Genomic DNA, 20244 nt, shown 5'->3' on the forward strand with positions numbered 1-20244 from the left:
GGAAATTTACTTACAGAAATGGAATGACTCCTGATTTATGGCAAGGGAACATCAAAAACCAACAGAAAAAACACACGTGAGAAAGCTTGCAGAAAGATTTCTAGATTTTTAAATCAAAGATGCTTCTAGAAACATTCACAGGCTTTTTGCTTAGCTTGGGTTAGGCAATTTTGTGTTCTTGTACAGAGATTCTTGAACTGAGGCAAGAAAAGCCCAATTCGGAGCAAGCAGCTGTCAAACCTGTTTATTTCGCAACCTTCAGTACATTTAACAAGTCCTCATAACCCACAGTGGTTTCAGCTACATAGCTAAGAGTTCATCCACTATTTGCAGTTGGCCATGACAGGTTTACTCTCTAGGCTGGCGGACTAATAGGCACAGCCTAGAAGGCAGGTTCTTCCTAGAGTCTTCGGCAACGATGATCTCTGATCCAAGCAGCTAAGGGATTTGAGCAAAAGCAGCTTTTTTCCCAGGTTAGGGATCAAAAGCAGAGGCAAGAGAAAGAAGCATGACTTCAATGACACCAAATACTTTTGAGAGCCTCAGAATAAAGGAGCTGAGGAGATCAGTACCTCCCAGATGAGAAGGGAGTTGGGGACAAAAATAAGTCTTTTCCTTTTCACACCTCAGCTTCAGGAATTCAGAAATCCTTGTTCAAATACTTGCAGAAGCAGCTGCCTATGTGTTTTGGGCCATCTCTTCCCTGTCCACCAAATACAAGAGGAAGTTGGGAGAAGAAGTAGCAATTACTCTCTCCCTCTTCCTCTGTTCAGATTCTGTCAAGTCCTGCCGACAGCGATTTTGCCGTTCTCACCTTGTAATGAGACAACTTCAGAATGCTCTCAAAACTTTCCTTGGCAAAAAAAAACCCATGATGGGTCTGTCTTCAACTACTAAATAACTGGGTCTCACAAGCAGCCCACATGCCATGTAGAGATTACAGCTTGTTATGTCAATAAGAGACATCTCAGGTTTCAGGCAGAAATCACAACTCTATCAATCAACAGATGAGGATTTTTGTTTTTTAAACACTGTTGATTAGCTATCTTCAGTTGTCTGCAACTCCCCTCTGTTCAGCCCACTGTAACATGCACTGCAAGACAAAATCTCAGAGATTACTTTGCTAACATTCAATATTTTTTTTCAAAAGTTTCAAGACTCCAGAGAGCTGATCTTAACCCCTCCTTTAAACAACAAAGCAAAAACAAAAAGACCCCCATACTCTGCCTATATCTGTATTATGTCAATTCTCAGCACCATCTGCCAAGCTGCTGAGCATACAATCTTTCTTTTAGACTATTTATATCTTTTGGGAAAAGGATGCATGCACACACTTTTGTTTCATTTTTGGTCAGTCAGACGAGTTCTGCTCCGTATTGCAGAAAGGAGGTTAAGTGAGCCCAGATATCTCAAAAATTTAGGAGACACTCAACCACAGTTAACCCTATTTTCCAAACACCCATATAAATATACTCTGATATACAGACCAATTCATCCCAAATGCGCTCATCAGAAAGAAAGCAGACCAGGTAGTGGTTGAACTACAACCTTGTACAACTGGCATTTTAAGAAAAAAAAAAAAAAAAAAAGAACAAAAAAAAACCCAAACCACATACTGAGTTAATTAATAATAAACAGAAACATTTCCACCACACATTGTGTTTCAACATCTCCATTACAAAAGCTTTTCAAGTGGCTTGGACCTGACAAGAGAGTTTGCAGCAAGCTGAAACTTAACTCACATTTATCCAGTACAGATCAGCCTTTTCTTTTTTCCTGGAAAAAAAATTAAGAACCTTTTATGGTATCAGTTCTGGATAGCATGGAGAAAATATTTCTATAGGTATTTAAATGAAAGTGGTTCTTTATGAGATACTGCTGCCTAGTCAATTAAGCACACAATCATAAAAAACGTGACTTACAGCACAATTATGTCTATTTGGTCAAACAACAGGCCAATACTTGACACTTCAAGAGCAGCTGTGTGGCACTGAAAAAGAAGTGCTTTCATAATGACTAGGCATACCAAAATTGACCCAGAATTTACCCAATGTACCAGAACAACCACTTCAAATCCATTACAGTCTACTGGGCAAACACATGCACCAAAATAATAATTCAACTATGTCAATAACCTTTTTATTATGCTTTATTCTCTTTGAATAAGAACCTTTGCAAGTTTTCAGGGTTCTCAACAGAAACGGCAATTCTTTTTTTTAGACATAATCCAGCTCAACATTGCCCATTGTCTCACAAGACAAACATACTTATCGTTAACAAGTTTAAGATCTCACACTGAACTCCATATAAAACATGTTGCTCCCTTCTTCCGCATCCATTTGTTACCTCGTGAGAAAGTCCTACGCTGTTGTGTGGGTGGAACTGCCCCCAGAGCTGACAGGTCTCACTACCTCAAGTATTTTGAGCATTCACTTACTCAGTCTTATGAAACACCTGCATATGTCAGAAATCACACTGGAAAAAAACAAAAACACAGACAACAAAAAATAAACACTTTGGAGAGCCAAAATAAGTCACAACAAATCTTCTGCTTGATCCAAAACAAGGCTTCAACCTTCTGCTCTGTACTTTCAACACATTTTACAGTGCAACAATGGCACGTGGGAGCAAGACAAGGAAATGCAGCTATATGGTAAAAGGGAAAAAAGATTAAAATGTATTTGTGGCACGATGACTACATTACTGAGGGCTTGTCACAAGACACTCCCATACTTCATGTCTAATCTCAGAAAGTAAGACGATAAAGTTGGTAAGACACACACCTGTAAGAGAACCAGACATATAACCAAGGTTTTCCATAAAAACAACAGTGGTTTGAGGTCTCAATAGGAAACATGCAAGTGTTTAAAACTCTCTCAAAAACCAGAACCTTTACCCATATCTTACAAAGATACCTGTTGAATGATCTGTGTATGTTGGCTCATCTCTCCCAGCTTTTGGGAGGAACTAAGCCAAATATCTGCCAAGAGCATAAGCTTGTATTTCACTTGAAGCATAAAAAGTGCACAGTCCAGTTTCCTTAAGCTATTCAAATAGAGAGACAATGTCAGTGTACGTACACACAATTAAAAACAAGTGAAAAAAACAGCCTGTTGGAGCAATAACTGCATTGTCCATGTTATGGATTGCTCTGAAAACACCATCAGTGCTCAAAGAGAAATATGTAATGAAGAACTGTCTTCTCTACCACTAAGCTTGCTTGGTTTGAAAAGACTGAAAGAACAATCTGCCGTGACAAAACTGCTACATGGGAGCTCCTGCATAAATCTTGTTTTATGATACAATAAAATCAACTGTTTCTTTTTATGCAATTTGTCAGAAATGAGTGACCAAACTCAAAGGGTAAGACACCAACTCTCATTCTCATGAGTAGCAAGAGTCCTAACAACCTTGAGTCTATATATGCAGCCTAGGAACACCAAAATTGTATTTCTACGTTTTACATCACCACCAATGCCAAAGAAGCTGCTGTAATCTGCCTTCACACTGCTGTACACTGTCCTTCCCCTGCTGTCCTCTCCCACAGGCCAGAAAAACATTTGTGCAGCCACATGGTTATTTGCTGGGTTATTTTTCATCCAGATGAACTCTTTCCATTTGGTTCACCACGCAGTTCACAAATGCTTGTACCAGCACAAAGCAATGGGCAAAGCGAAGGTAGGAATGAGCAACCAGGCTGCGAAAGCTGAAGCAGGACGTTGTCAAATATAAAGTCCCAGTCAAAGCAAGTTTATTACACCACTATCATGAAAGTCTTGAAAGCCAGACATGTTTAAGACACATTCATTAGGGAAGCTGAAGCATGAAGACAACAGGAACTGTGTTTAGTATGGGACACTGCAGTTAGGTGCCCAGCAGCATGGGTAGGCACTTTTGTAAACACTACTACATACCTATACAGCTTTGCAGATCTGCTCTCAAAGTGGAACTCTGAGAACCCTCAAGTGAACTCCAGGTCCCAACAAGTTGAGCAGCCAAACTTCCTGCAGACTTCAGACAGGTTAGGGCATCCCATAAACACCACTCCCATTCAGGCAGCTTCCACTCGTGTATTGACACTGAGAGGGTTTTGACAAAGGCAGGTACCCCAACTGCCATGTGCACGTGACGTGAGCACCAGCACAGCTGGGCTGCAAAGCAAGGGAAGAAGATGGCACCACAGCAAGCAACCTCCGCACAGTTTACGCTGATGTAGGATCACATCTTCAAAAACTGGCAATAAAAGACCCTCCCAAGCTTTCAGCACACTCTTTACAAACTGTGTAATAACATCTGAGGCAAGACAACTCAGCTCTAGGAGACACACTTCCCCTGGGTGAGGGCTCCTCACCAGTGTTGATGGAACCGCAGTAAGTCAGACCAGCATGGCCAGGGACGCCCAGAAAGGTCGTTCAGTCTGAACAAGACCCAGAACTAAGTCACTGGGGATAGCCACTGGATGGGACAGCATAAAAAGCTCTTCTTCTCTTTCCAAGCTCCGAATTCAAAAGCACACAATGCCATTTATTAAAAATTGTCCTTCCCTCTTAAAAAACTTTTATGGCATACCCAGCTACCTTACTTTGATCCAAAAGTATAAGGAGGGAGAACACAACCCAAAAAGTATCCATCATTATTTCAGGGTACCCTAAAAGCTGCTTGATCAACACACCTCCAGAAAAGTGAGTTGAAGCACAGTTACAACACAACAATGGGTGGGGTAGCAGACAGAGGATAAAAAGTATTTTTCAGAATTGCTAAAAATAAAGAGCCAAAAAGCATGTCACGTTATTTCAGAACATTTTAAGCAAAGCATACAAGATTACTTTACAGGCAAGTTCTTTCACAATAGAAACAGAAGGCAACACAACTGAACAAAACAAATTTATGCATTTGAAACAAGTCACAAAGTCGCTGGGAGCTCGTGATTTAAAGAGCACCACGGAGAGGAAGAAACACCCGTATACCAATCAAATAGTCGTTCACGGTCCCTCTGAAATATAGAATCATAAAGGTTCCTTCCAATCTAGACAATTCTGAGATCATCAAGTCCAACCGTTAACCCAGCACTGCCAACCCCACCACTAAACCATATCCCTCAGCACCATATCTACCTGTCTTTTAAATCCCTCCAGGGATGGCAAATCCACCACTTCCCTGGGCAGCCTGTTCCAATGCTTAACAACCCTTCCTGTGAAGAACCTTTTCCTAATATCCCATCTAAACCTACCCTGTTGTAACTTGAGGCCATTTCCTCTTGTGCTATCACTTGTTACTAGTGAGAAAGAGTTGACCCCTGCCTCTCTACAACCTCCTTTCAGGTAGTTTGTAAAGAGCAATAAGGTCTCCCCTCAGCCTCCTTTTCTGCAGGCTAAATACGATGCAGTCATGAAAAGACACATGCAATCCAAGGATGTATCAGAAGACTGCTCCTGTCAGAAAGACAGAATCACCAGCAGAATGTGAGGACACTGCACCTGAAATGACACATGCAGTTCTGGTCATGGACACAAAAAAGATGAGCTCACCTTATAAATACGGAAAAGGGCAACTAGGATGATCACAAGATTGGGAAGATTGTCTTATCAGAGGACAAACAGCAGAAAAATCTACTTAAACTAAAACAAACAGGTCCAGCCAGTAGAGTAAAAATTTATACCAGAAACTGTAGGTCTCACCAGCCACAATATTTAAAGTCTGGAACCATACCCAATAGAAGTAACAGGGCAAAAATTAGTTTCAAAAATGAAGTTTATAAGGTCACCGGAAGATATCATGACCTGATAGTCTTCAGCAGCTAACTAGATTTGATAATCAGGAAAGTGCCTCTGGTCCTATCTATGGTCCAAGCTATGTGCCCTAAATTCTGAAACCCCAAGACAACAACAACTCAGAAAGAAAAATAAGAAAGGAGAGAAAAAAGTTATTTTTCATGAAGATACTGAAATATTACATGCATCTTTGACTACTGAAAAAAAAATTTTTAAAGGATGACACGCATGGCACAGATGTTTTAGCATCTGCTCCTTCCGCGCAAAACAGAAATAACTCCTAACCATCAGTCTAAAGCAGTCTTCCATAAATTACACAGATCATATTCTTTTACCAATAACAATTAATTTATCTGGCATAAGCCATAATATGTTTATATATATCCAAACTTGAATCACTTGGATCAATTTTTTTTTCACCTTGTGGAAAAAAGAGAAGGTAAGATTCATACCACTCTGCTTGTCTCTAATAGCTGATATAATAGCACAGAAGAAAATTTGAGAGTAAGCATTCTCAGCTTGTCTTATTTCAGACAGTACATGTAATTTAATATATAATTTAATATGGATATATATTCTACTACGATGTAAAAAAAAAATCTTCTGGTAGGAAGCGCATATTAGCTAGTGCATACTTATGTACACCCTGTACTACACCATCCCTTAGCTCACAACTAAAACAAGTTTAGATGAATGACTTCTGTGCAACAAAAGGTGGTGGTCATGACTCAACAAATTATCATTCCCACCTCTTCATCAGTCCAATACGTCCTTAGGGAACAAACTGCTTCCCAAGACTGCTGTTGAGACAGACCAAAAGCACCAGTAGTCTTTGAATACAAAGGACTCGGTAGTATTTTTGTTGTTGAGAGCACTCCAGTTTCCCAGACTACTGTAGGTAATTTTACATCATATCCCAATTCCCTGCTGGAATTTCAATCGATTAAGGCATTCTTTATTTCCTGCCCAAAAGCACCACTTAAACTGACTTGCTAAATCTCTGTTGACTTTACTGTTACAATTGAAGAGCTGGATGTCAGAGAAGGAAGAATGATCTCTCTGCAGTCCTTAAACACTTTACAGAGCAGAGTCTAAATTATTCTCAAAACTAAGTTGCAGAAAATCTCATCAGAAGAAAAACAAAAAATCCAACTCAATAATATTTTATTGCCATCTTTCACCCAAATACAGACTTAACCCTTAAAGAAATAAGCCTGGGCAAGTATCTTCTAAAAAGACAGACTGGCATTTTTAGAAAAAAGAAAAATCCACTTGCGAAGAGCGAAAGGTTTGTATTTCTATTTTTTAAAATGCTGGGGGGGGATCTATCTTTTACACGCAAGAGACGTATACATAATTAAAAAAAAAAAATCTTACAAACCATTCAGGGCTTGTTGAACAAGTTCACTTCAACATAATCACACACAGACACAGGGGTGCAAGGGACCTTCAGTGTCATTCCCTGAATTTCTAAAGAGCCACGCTTTAGACTGTCTGGAGAAATCTGCAGAACGTTTGCCCCTGAACAGGCCACTGGCCACACAAAACTCTGCAACCCAGCACAGATCTTTTTTTCCACCAGCGTAAGTGCAAAGGAGATACTTATTAGAATACCTCAACAGTAGCAATTCAAACAGCTTCCCCGCCTCCCCAGTCTCATTTGGGAATCTCTTACTTCCTACTAGTTTTTAAGGGTCATTCCTCACTCCATTTTCACATAATCCCTAAACAACCATTATCACATCTTTTCTCAGCATGAGATAAAATATAGACTGTGCTTCATAAACAGTGGAGACCTTAAGATTACATTCTTGGTGGGACACAGCATGATAAACATGTCAGGGATGTCTTGTACATTACAATATACAACATGTGGCCAGTGAAACAATCTCAAAAACAAGTATGTTTCAACTTAATTAAAAAAAAAAAAAAAAATAGGAAAAACACACCAAAACCTTCTCCCCCCATCCCACACTGGCCATTGAGCAGGTCAGATTGCAATTTCCTTTTTCAGGGTGGCAGAGATCCCGACCTACTTAAAGCCCGGTAGGGAACATTTTTTTGCATTGTAAATTTAATCATTCAAAAAAACGCTTTTTCCTCAAGCTTAAAAATAAACAGCAATCGCTATTTTAGTATATTAAACCAGTTGGTGAAGATCAAACAAAATTTTTGAAGTTAAATTGTAAAGTCACATTCAATGCAACTACTTTTAGAGGAAGGTATTAAACAAAAATAAGGACGTGTCAGACCTTCCTTAGCTATGCTGGCATCTCAACCATTTCCTACAGATTGTAGGGAACAAAACCCCAGCCCTATTTCAGTGAAGTTGAAGGTAGCTTCACAGGTTATCAAACAGGACTCTAAGTAAGCATTACTCACCATAACAAAGACATAACACAAACTGTTCTGTCAAAGTTGCAGCACATTTCAAACAATTTTATCATGATGAAAATGTGACATATTCAGTCTTTTAATATTTGCTAGGCGAGACAATGAGGAGAATCAGTTGCACAAGGTGGGAGCAAGAAGCAAGACAACATGTATTAATGGAGGATCAAAAAAAAACCCAAAAGAAAAAAGAATAATTGCATTTTAGCCAAATACATTATATTCTTGTTTGTATTTATGTCAGTACCCATTATGCTACAAACCATACAACACAGAACGCCCCAGTGTAGTTACTCAGCAGTTGATGCAGACACCAGGACAAGGGACTGCAGAGGATACGGGGGACGACACACAGCTGCCTCCCCACATTGGCAAGCTGATCACTACTGAATTGTTGTCAAACGATTTGAAGTTCGATAAATATCCACAAATCTGTTCTTCATTATGCAGAGCTCCTCCCATGCATAAACACCCAACTGGGAGCACAGATTTGTTGGGCATTTGTGTGGCTTGTTATTTGTGTGTGGAAATAGCTTGGAAGAAGTATTTTTCAATGCCTGTTTTAGCATAAACTGCACCTGCCACCCTCTGTAGGGCTAGTCTAGCTTACTCATTCTGCAGAATATTTTTGTTCGTTCCTATCTCTGCATAATGTTAATGGGGGAAAAAATTTCTCAAAATTTCCATTCACTATTTCAGCTGTAAATATCAAGCAGACAACCAAAATCCACCATCCATGGCTACAGCCTTATGCTGCATGGCACCATAGCCCGCTAGTCCCACTGATTAAGTAAAGAGCCATTGAAAACAAGTAAGAAAATGGAAGTCTGGCCCAAGATTCACATGATCAGTTCCACACAATATTTGAGCTTATCTGTTTTATCCAAACATCAGCTGAGAAGCATTCAACAATGCTGCAGGTTCTCTCATAAACACCACACTGCTCCATAATTACACAGGATCTGTGCGTGTATTCAAAAGCGGCATTTATTTAGGCTCACAACAGCTGTAAAGCCATGTGTAAAGAACACTGTTCCTGGTCCGAGAAACAGTGAATAGTATTTTCCTTATTCATATAAATCACACATAATAAATGCTTGATATTATCTAGTGCCAGTAAAGCAGTCAAATTAAAACAAATCAGGAGAATATACCCTTGAGCACATATCTCTGGGAAGACTGAAAGCATCTGAACGCAGAATTTTATCCTTTGCGTATGCTCCTAGCCTCATTCAGATAATAAGCTTATACACGATAATGACAGGATTTCTTCTTCAATCTCGCCCACCCCAAAAATCAAAGTATCTATTTTACAAGTGAATTGATTCTGCAGACCCTCCAAGAAAGCAACAGCCACTAGAAAATTCCATAATGGCCAACAGATTGGGGGACACAGTAGAGAAACCCAAAAAAGCAAAGGATCAGTTTTTCAGAAAACAGAGACCCCTCCAATTGCTGACATTTTGGAGGTGCTCACCTAACACTGACCACCTTTAACCTTCTTGGCCAAAGCAAACTCCATATATGCAAAATATTAAAGTTTTCTCTACTAGAAAACTAAGCTCAAAGGAGTTCCCAGACTGAATTATCTACTCTCATCATTTTATGAAATTATATATTACTATAAATTATGGGGCTCAATCCCGCAAGCTTTATGTACAAACTGTCCCTGATACCCAACAGAGATAACCTGGGCAAACAAGGCTCCTTCCACTAGGGGTTAGGGACTCGTTTTCAGAACAGGTGTGTAAAATTTAAATTTTTCAGATTTGAAAATACAAGCTTAGCACTGCAGCACACATTTGGGTAGGTGGCTATTTGTGTGTTGAGGACTGCGACTGTTCTGTAACTTGGTTGCACAGGTAACTTCTCTCATGTAAGTGTTTGCTCCCTCCTTTATAGATAAAACTAGCATCTAAAAAAATGAAGGTCCTTCTAATTCAGTTTAACTGCTGTTAACTCACAAGTGCAAGAAAGACCTTTTGCCACAGTCTGTCCTTGCAATACAAAGTCCTTCAGCTCATCGCCAATACCTAAGATTAGCAGTCTACTTCATTTAAATCCACACTCCTGCTATTTATTACACAATTTCAGTAAGTTCTCTAAAGCTCTCAGATCCCCATGAACATAAGCCACCTCCTTAACTTTGCAACTTTTATTTGAAGGGCAATCCAAGCTGCTTCCACTCCCTAAAACCACATGTAACATTTGGGATAGAGGTATAAGGTGTTCTACTGTTCACCAGCATTTTCTCCAATAAACATAATGATGCTACAGAAAAGTGACCATCTTACCTACTACCACAAAGGACATAAGCCAAGTTTACTAGTCAAAAACAAAAAAAAAGGGATCCAAAGATAAAGAAACTAAAGATTGCACCTTGGCCATCATGCACTCAGCACGTAAACCCTGAAACGAATCCAGTTACCAGCACAGGCTGTGGTTCATGACTGATGGTGCCATTGTGCAACAGAAGTATTTGAAAAGCAACTACAGCCTATTGGCCCCCCAGGGCAGAAAACACCATACTGGGTGTTTTCCTTGGAAAACCCTGTAAAACAAGTTTGGTGACACCCACTGCAGCACCACCTGTATCCAGTGTAGGAAGTTATTAACCAGTCTAACAAAATTCCCCAGTAAAAAAACATGCTATGGTTGGTCGTGAAAAATTACAAAGATCAGGCCACATTCCCAAAATGACTGAACCCAACATAGAAAGAAACACACCTACTGGTGAAACATTACCATTACCTGCTGCCCTACAATTACCATATTCCCTCAGCAATCTAGTTAACTGTGGCGGGGGGAGGATGTCAGCCCCAAAACTGGAACCATCACTCTACCCAATCTAGCTTGCCAACAGGGGTTCACAGGGTCATTAGAAATAAATAAATGCGTAAATGAATTCTGTGATCCTAGGGAAGTATATAAGATTCTCCCTTCTTTTTCGTCCTTTTAGCAGGCCTTTACATGTCACCTTATGCTTTGTGCCGTATCAACACCATGGCGATGTGCTGAGTCTTCAAAACCACTTTGTATTAAAAAATAGAATACATGACTCAGATGGTTTAAAGACGTATATGCTTACTCAAAAAAACCCACTCCACCGCAAAATATCACCTCAAATAGCAATTTATATTACAGTTTCCAGAACTGCCAAGTACTAGGCTGCAAAACTTCCAAGCGATTGAACTGAGGCACCTGTGAAATGCTGGGTTTTCTTTAAGAACTGCAGAAATCAGCATTATTAAACACCCTGAGGGAACTTCCTTGCTGATCAGCCACATGTAAATTTAATGCAACTGAATACCAAGATGATCAATTTTCACCTTTTATCTGAAAGTGCTCCCATGGAAGAAAGACTCTCTCCCCAACAAAGGGGTATTTTCTGCTGTCATTCCCTCTTATCTGGTTGCTGTAGACCTTGACAATAATGATTCGCATACTCTCACTTCTCAGGGCAGCTGCCCTCAACCACACAGATACAATCACACTCAACTGCTACCCAGACTGTATATGTAGAATTAAATCTCTGTCAAATTCTTATAGGCTTTAAATGATAAAGTGTTAAAACTGTGGGAATGTGTACAGTAGAGGCAGCTTAAATAACGTGGTTTAATTGCATAAAGATGTGAATACACTAATAAGATAATAGTATGTTTTGGTTCTGCTAGCTAGGCAGCAATTCTCACTCTGGGCACAATGTCAAACAGCTCAAACTGTCACCAGCACCTGCATCATACCCCCACCTACACAGCAAACAGTTGACAGTGAAAGACAAACCCATGTGATTTCTGCTCAGCAGCTTTTAGCAAAACCAGATTCGAGTGAAGCTAAATGGCCCGTTAAATGGCCATGCCAAATGAAGTTCTTTGTTTTTGACAATATACAATTAAGTCACTTTTTCCATCCCCAAGATACCCATTTAAGCAGCATGTTAAAACTCAATACTTCTTCATAGGTAAGTTAAAAATGCATGTATAAGCTGTAAACTGTTGCTTAGCCATTCTCAGACATAACATGTCAAAATGTGGATATGTTCAGGTCTTTTTTACTATGAAAAAAATCCAGCCTAATCCTTCAGGCAGCTACTACTAGAGAGGCAAGCTGGCTTCTTGGCCCTCTGGGAATAGAGGTCTCAAGAAAGGAGGGGAAACAAAGCCTCAATATTTGGTGGGCTTCAAGGAGGTCTTGGATTCAGCTCCGTATACTTATTTGAACAGTCCCCCAGGTATCACCAGTAGACAAAAACTCTGCTCATTGCTGTTTGCAAGATCAGCCCCCTCAAGACAATGGTCTACTGAAAGCAAACAAACAAAAAACCACTACACTGAAAGAAGAAAACAAAAATCAAAAGACAGATTCAGACACCTGAGAAAATGCTTATAACATGTATTGGATAATCCCCATATAACTGGAGTTTTTGTTTTCCCTAGCAACACTGTGTGGATCTAGGACTGCCCAACATTCCCCTCTGCAAGCAGCCCTAGCAGCAAGGCCATAATTACACCAAATATTGTGGAAAACTCCTCAGGAGCTACTTTTCACTTGTTCTCTGCTACAGACAAATACCCTCGAGTCTTTGTTCAAAAAGAAAGACTGTAAAGGAGTAACAGATTATTAAAGGGAAACTTGAACCCTCTTTCAGAAAAGTGAGAGCCTAAACTTGACATAAAATTCAGCACAGACTACAACTCTGCCCTATTCCACTCAGCAACACTAGCAAGGATTTTCCCACCACTAAAACAAAAAGTTATCTTTTTCCTGTTCTGCAGGAATGACTTGTCAACCACCAAATTCACATACAGCAGCAAAAGGAGAACTGCATTGCCCAAAGGACTGATCCAAGACACGGAGCCTTTCATTCCATGTTCTGGAGTCTAAAGTGTACATATTTGGGCAAAGTACCAAAAATACAAAAGACACTCACTCTTGGTTGTCCTTCCTGAAGATCACCCTGCTGTAAAGGTCACACAGAAGAAACACTTCCTCTGTATTTCATAGGCTGCTGATGCCACCTGGGGAAAATGTGTCAAGCCAGTCACTCCCAGAACATTAAGGAAAACCGGTTACAAGACAAAAGCCTTCCTCAACTTTGAGGAGTGTTTGCAAACGTGATGAATGCAGAGTGTGTCCTAGCATGCCAGCTTGAAAATAAGTCAAGCACCTGGCCCTCAGCACAAAAGGCTGACTCACCTGTACGGCATCTATTATCCTTTGAAAAGACCCCAAGTTTATCACTCTGGGGACACAAAGTGCTTTCAGAAGGCTAATGGGAGTATGACTTTTTCTTGTCCTTCTCTCCACCTGCACACACTGCAGATCAAAGTTGTGGGATGGCTTCCCAAGCCAGGGGACAAAGATGACCTGCACACACACTATCATGTTCTGATACTGCCCAAACACCCCCTGACACCAGCCAGCATGAAGCATAAGAGCCACAAATACAATCACTGATTGCTTAAACCTATGCTCGATGAAGCTCTAACATCCCATCCTGCAGCTCCACTGAAAAATAACACACAAATCTGAGCAAGCACTTTAGCAGGAGACTCTATCAACTAAGGCAGGAGGAAATCATGCTTTGCTTGTTCCCACTACATCCTCACCTCCCCTGCTCAAATTTGTTTGCTTTTTAGACTACAGCTAATTCAAGGATTTTTCCTTTCCCTGTACAGAACTATGAGAGAAAAGAGAAAAAACAGCTTGGTGGTGATAGTTGTGATGCATCAAATATCAAACTTGCTCCTTCGTCATTGCCACTACGAACAGATTTTTCTTTGTGTTATCTTCACTTTCATTTATTTAAAGGAAAAAAAAGAACATGCAAAATGAAAGCCATCGCTCTTACAAGTACCATATTGTGCAGTGATCATCCTTCTGAGTAGTATCTCGTACCAGCTTTTCATTCACACCAGTGACAATACTAGAAGGCCACTGTAAACCAAATCCCACTGCCCAAACTTTGAAAGGACTACAAAAAGATCTGACTAAGAAGAGATCTGGAAACTCTCCCCACCTCAAGGAGAAAGTTATATCCTCCCCAGCATAGCTTTTTTTTCAAATTGCAACACTTCCAGTAATCCACAAATGATCCTTTTATTCTCAAGAACATAAACTTTACATAACATGAAGAGACATTTCTTTGCAATTTGCTTAAGCTAAATCCAAATCCAAGCTATACAGTGTTTGAGCAAAAGAAAAACAGAGACTCTGCATGCTCAGGCTGTCAACTAAAACAAACATATTAACTCCCACAGTATGTATTGGGGAAATTGTGTGGGATCATGCAAGATCAAAGTTTTTTTCTGCATGGCTGCCACACACCTACGTGGCCCCTTTATGCTGTAGGAACGCTACCAAGACAGCCGCTCTCCTGGCACAGCACTGAAGATATCAACAAAGAAGCATACAAGCACCTAATACAGAGATTTATTTATTTATTTTACTGGCATCACATATGGCTACTGCAAGTGCAAGGTAGAGTCAACTTCTACAGTATCTTATCCTACTTTTGTAAGTGGGCTGCCATAGTTTCCCACCTTACATTCAAGTCTCCCGCCCTATATTCAAGTCCTAGTGCTTGTACAACAGCACACATGCCCAGGAACAGTACACGGAGCTAATTCAGCCAATAACTAGTCCAAAACCCTAAAATGGGTCACCTCCCTGAACTAGCTCACCATTCAGTGCCAAAAAAACAGGCAGGAACACAAGGATGGGACAGGCGTGTGACACAGGGAACATCTGGAGATCAATTAGCTGGAGTGCCCATGGAAACTCAAGTGGAAATCAACAGACACGTAGATCATAATTATTCTTTTTTTTTTTTTTTTAACCACACCACTGCTCATCTTTTCTTCCTGTCACCTTTATACATAAAAGGGAAGACGAGTGATGTCTCAGTGATGTCTGACGTCTTTAGGTACAAAGCATAAACCTATTTTACATCATTGAGGCCAGTTACAAAGCTCTTATTTGCTAGAAGCAGAGTGCAGGAAGTCATAAGATTTTGAGCACAAGCAATAACAAAACCTTTGAAAGAGCAGGATCACAGGTGCTTGACAAAGTACAACCCTTCTGTTCATGATTCAGCTTAAAAATGCATAGACAAAACCTGCACCTGAAGGGGCATAGCTTCCACAGTGTCTCAGAAAACACACAGAGGACCCAAAGAAAAGACACATGGAAGGGGCAGTTACACAACAGGTTTTCTCTGGTGGCAAAACAGGCCTTGCCACTGCATATCCTCACCTCGTCCCTGTACCTGCACTGGCATCGCAGTTCAATGCCCCTCAGATGTGCCAATATAACCGTGTGTGAGGTGGGGCAATAAAGCATAACAGAAAAATTAATTAAGGGGGGGTGGCAGCAGACGGAGACAAAGCAAAAAAACCACCATGCCCCTCATAATCCCACTCCTTTCGAAACTCTACTGTTTTGTTTGTTGGGGTTTTTTGTTGGGTTTTTTTTTTTTTTTTTTCTCATTTTCTCTCTCCCAGGACCAAAACTTCAGTTTTAATCTTGCTCAGTATCACTGAGATGATCCAGTGGATTACCTGCCCAAACACTAGGTTGCACAAATGGCCAGTCTTCAAGGTTGTAACATAAAAAAAACCTCTAAAAAACTCCAAAACTATACTGCAGGGCAAAGCTGAAATACAATTACCTTAACTAATGCAAACACCCTTTTCTGGAATGCCCAACAGCTATTCATAGGATTGGCACAGTCCAAGTTTAACACTTCACTACAAGATTCTCAAAAGACTGCTATTGCTTGCTGTGGAAGCAGGTTGTCTTTTTGAAGATGAAGGGTAGATGGGAAAGAAGTTTTAACATTCCCCTTGTAGCACACTTCGAAATTAAGAGATCCCTGTAAAATCATGATGATTTCTCTCATCAGTAAGATAAAGGTAGCAATGCTTTTACATCACAGGAGAAATACATAGGCATAAAAGGTTTTATATCCAGAGACACTGAGCACTACAGAAAAGGAAGAAATCAATGATCCTCTTATTCACTACATATGCTTGATAATGTCCAGAAAATAAGTGATGAAAATACTTTCTGAATATGGTACAAAACAGGTCCTACAAGATGAAAAATAGCATTCTACATCAGTAATAGTACACTACCATATACACAGAGGAACCAAGCTAAGACTGAACAAAGAATCTTTTTTTCAGCATTTGTCTAACTTCTGGGTGCTAAACTCTTAACACAAAGCTCAGAATGTAGCCTTTATGTGCAATTTATACATACCTCAAGAGACTCCAGGTAAAAACACTCAAATCATCTTTAAAGACTCTGGAAAAAATCTGCAGAAATTAGGAAAGGAAAGTAAACAGTTTTATTAAAGTCCCTCCACACTTGCACAAAAAACCTGCTGTCTCATCATGAAACGAAGCTGGACTGACATATTTATTACAATCCCTAATAGAAAGCTGACCTAGTCAAAAGAGGTCAATGCTTAAGACCGGCAAGTAAAATATTTGATGTTACTCTGAAGAAGATGAGGGACAGACATTTACAACTTTTGAACTGGTAATATTTAAAAAAAAAAAAAAACCAAACAAAAAACACAAAACTCCACAGTGCTCCCTCATCTCAACCACCTTCAGCTTCTACTGTAAATAGTCCAAGCCAAATACGCGAAGTGACTGCATTAGGACAAACTCCAAATCTACTGCTATCAACTCATCTTAAGTAAACTGTTTGTCTGTGTTAAGTAAACTATCTGACAGAAAAACCACTGTCAGAAAAACTGGTGTACATTTTTTAGAAGTGAAAATAAATAGTATGATTTTGATCATAAAAAGAATCGTCACATAAGGATTCTCATCGTTTCTATGTGCTACTTGCATAAGTGAGCCTATGCTGGCATTCAAGCACCTGATGAAATGAGCTAGTCTTTTGAAACAAGTCTTGTTAATGCTGTTCTTTCATTTGTTCCGCTGTTGTACCACTCTGCATCCAAAATGGCTAGGAAACAAGAATTTTAATTAGAAATCTGTACTTTTTAATTAGCCATCATAAATTCAGTAAATATACAAGTCAGTACACAGTGGAAGTGTCTCTCACTGGTATATATCTGACATTGCCCAGCATGAAATGCCTACAATAGACTGGTACAGCAAATTAATTCACTTTCCTACTTCAGATGTCAGATTTATTTGCCCACAACAGATCTTTTCTAGCAAGGGAAGAGTTTCTGGAAGTCTTAAAAATGAGGTAGGGAAGAATTCAGAATGTAAAAAAGTGGTGTTCTTGCAGGGACACGCACTAGGGGCTGGGGAACCATCAGGACCAGGGATTACAACCCAGCCTGCTGCAGGGACTGCAAGCTGCACTGCATTTGTTACAGCTTCCCCGGGGCAAGGGCTCAAATCACAGCAGGAGAGAGCTGACTGAGGAGACAAAAGGCAGATCACTCCTGCCCCATCCTAGCTGGCTGCCTAGGACCCTCTCACAGACACCCCGCAAGCCTGTGCCAGTGGCACTGAGAGGGCTGCACACTGCCAGCTCCGAGGACACAGGCTCCAGAGCTGCACCTCCAAAGAGATGCCAGTCCAACAACTTCTCTTGGTCTGCCCCAAGAGGAGACCATGAAGGTCAAGTGTTAAGCGTTGCTAAAGAATGAATAAAATTCTGGGGCTGCTACACATACCTGAAACAGGAAGAATATCCACTTAGTGTGCTCAGCATATAGTGTCCTGTTCCATACGCGAGGCTGCTAACAAGTCAGTAAGAAGTTGGATTAAAAAAAAAGTGGGAAGACATCCTCATTAGCCCCACTAGTGTAACACACCAAGTAAATTAATGCAAGAAAATAAGAAGAGTCAAAGGCAATCAGGATACTAACATGTTTCATGCAAGTGTAGCTTTCTCTTGGTACTATATTAAGATTTCTCTTAAAAAGACTTCTTAGTAGATGAAATAGAAAATTGCATACTGCCAAGAAAAGGGGTGGAGAAAATACTATTCTCTACATAGCCTTTTGTATTATTACAAAGGCAATACTATGTGTAGCAGAGAACGTTTCTGGTTACTAAAGTTTATGTTTCTATATTCAATGGCATCACATTATATATGGTCTTTTTCTGCAATTAACTTCCAAAACACAGATTAAATATTAATAGATAAATGTCAATTATGATTATGAGAAACAATAAAAGGACCATAAATTAAGTAACACAGAACAATAAAGTATTTTCACATGATCAAAACAATGTTTTAGTGTTAATGTTTTCTTATTCTAATTGAAACTGTAATTATGTACTCCTAGGTGGTGTTACGGCATAAAATTTGGTAAACAATACCATCTTTCCAGTATTACAATTCACTCCCAGTAAGGAGGAGCAAAACAAGCCTTGCTGCTTCTTCCAGCCAAGACTAGCAGTGCAACATTATTTGATGCTTCAGAGAAATCTTCAGTTTGAGACTGTCCAGAGTGAAGTAGGATATTTTCAGTTATTCCTAGACTATTTCCATCTTCTGTAATTAATTACACACAATTCTGTATTTTATTCAGGATTACCAGCTCTCCAACACCCCCAAAATATTTTCCCACTATTGTACTTTTTAGCTAAAGAACCAACCTTAGGCTTGCTAAGAATAAAAAAAAAAAGAAAAAAAACAAACAACACACACAAAACGAGGTCTGAGAAATACTCAAGTATGACACTCAGACAACAACCTTGTTGCTTTAAGGTCATTGCTTCTGTTTCCTGAGGCTGATTTTTATGAGGAAAAAAAAAAAAAAAAGAGGTCTGAGACAAAACATTTTTAACAAACTAACAAATGCAGTCAAAAGCCGATTTAAATAGAAGCTGCTTGATGCTTAGATGTACACCTCTGCCTGTGCTTCACCACAGTGGTCATCAATGACTACTTTACAAACTGTAAATGACACGGGACACGCTGTTCACAAACAAATCAGATTTATAGTTATATTCAGTTGTTCCTCTTACCTGAAATTAGAATCAGAAGCTCATTAAATATGAATACATTTCAGAGAATGTAGAAGCACAGCATTATATTGATGAAAGCTTCATTAAATTTTCAATGATATAGCTGCTTCTATATTTGTGAAGGAAGGACACAGAGTAGAAAGAGTTGGGGCAATTCTCCTTCAGCCAACTTTGCATCTTTTTACTATCCCTAAAAAAACATATGGATTTTAAAACAAAATGTTGGACTCATTAGGTGTAAGAGAAAGTGATTGTGGTCTGCTATATTCAATGAATGATTACTTTCAGATCAGCATTTGTCTTGTATATGTTTGCCAATTATACAATTGATGCTCAAGAAGAGAGGAACTAGTAGAAAGTTAGAAATCAGGTTCAAATTATCAACCTCATAAAATACAGACTGTACGGGTTCTGGACTCACCTAATAGCACAATCATCTTTGAAAATATTCACTTAAAGAGATGTAATAAGAGTATTGGAAATGAAGTCTTACCTAGCAAACAATAAGACATAACTTCTTGTGCAAGTTTGTATCTATCAAAGCCACGCAGTAATACAGCCTTGGTTTTACTGCAAAGACTGAAGCCAAGAAAAAGACCTGTGACCAAAAACAAACTAGACACAAGCTCACTATTCAACTAGATTTCTAGTATTATCGGCAAGTCAGACAATTAAAATCTCCGTATGTAAAACATCCATAACCAAGCTACATGAAAGAACACAGAATCAAAAATGCAGACGTGAAAATTCAAGTGGTCTGATCCCTCTTGTGGTCATGCACTACGATATAAATTTATTATATCGCCACAGTACATTAGCTCAGTTTCCTTTGGAAAAAAGGCTTATGCAATCAGGCTGTTACTCAACTCCTCCCCATCCACTCCCCTCCATATCCATTGCCTTATGTCAACCACGTAAAGCAGCAGGGTAGAGACCTCAGGGTCATGCTAGTCCTCTAACAAGCCTGCACAATATATGGCCCGGGCTTCACGTGTTTTCCTTACAGTTAACGTGCATGGCCTGCCAGGAATCGAGATGTAGGGTTGCTCTTTCCAACTTGTTGGGACTGCCACCTCTTTCAGCCCTCTGGATAGGCAATGCCCAACAAACAT

This window comes from Charadrius vociferus, unplaced genomic scaffold (genome assembly GCF_000708025.1).
Source record: "Charadrius vociferus isolate BGI_N301 unplaced genomic scaffold, ASM70802v2 scaffold308, whole genome shotgun sequence".
Taxonomy (NCBI): Eukaryota; Metazoa; Chordata; class Aves; order Charadriiformes; family Charadriidae; genus Charadrius; species Charadrius vociferus.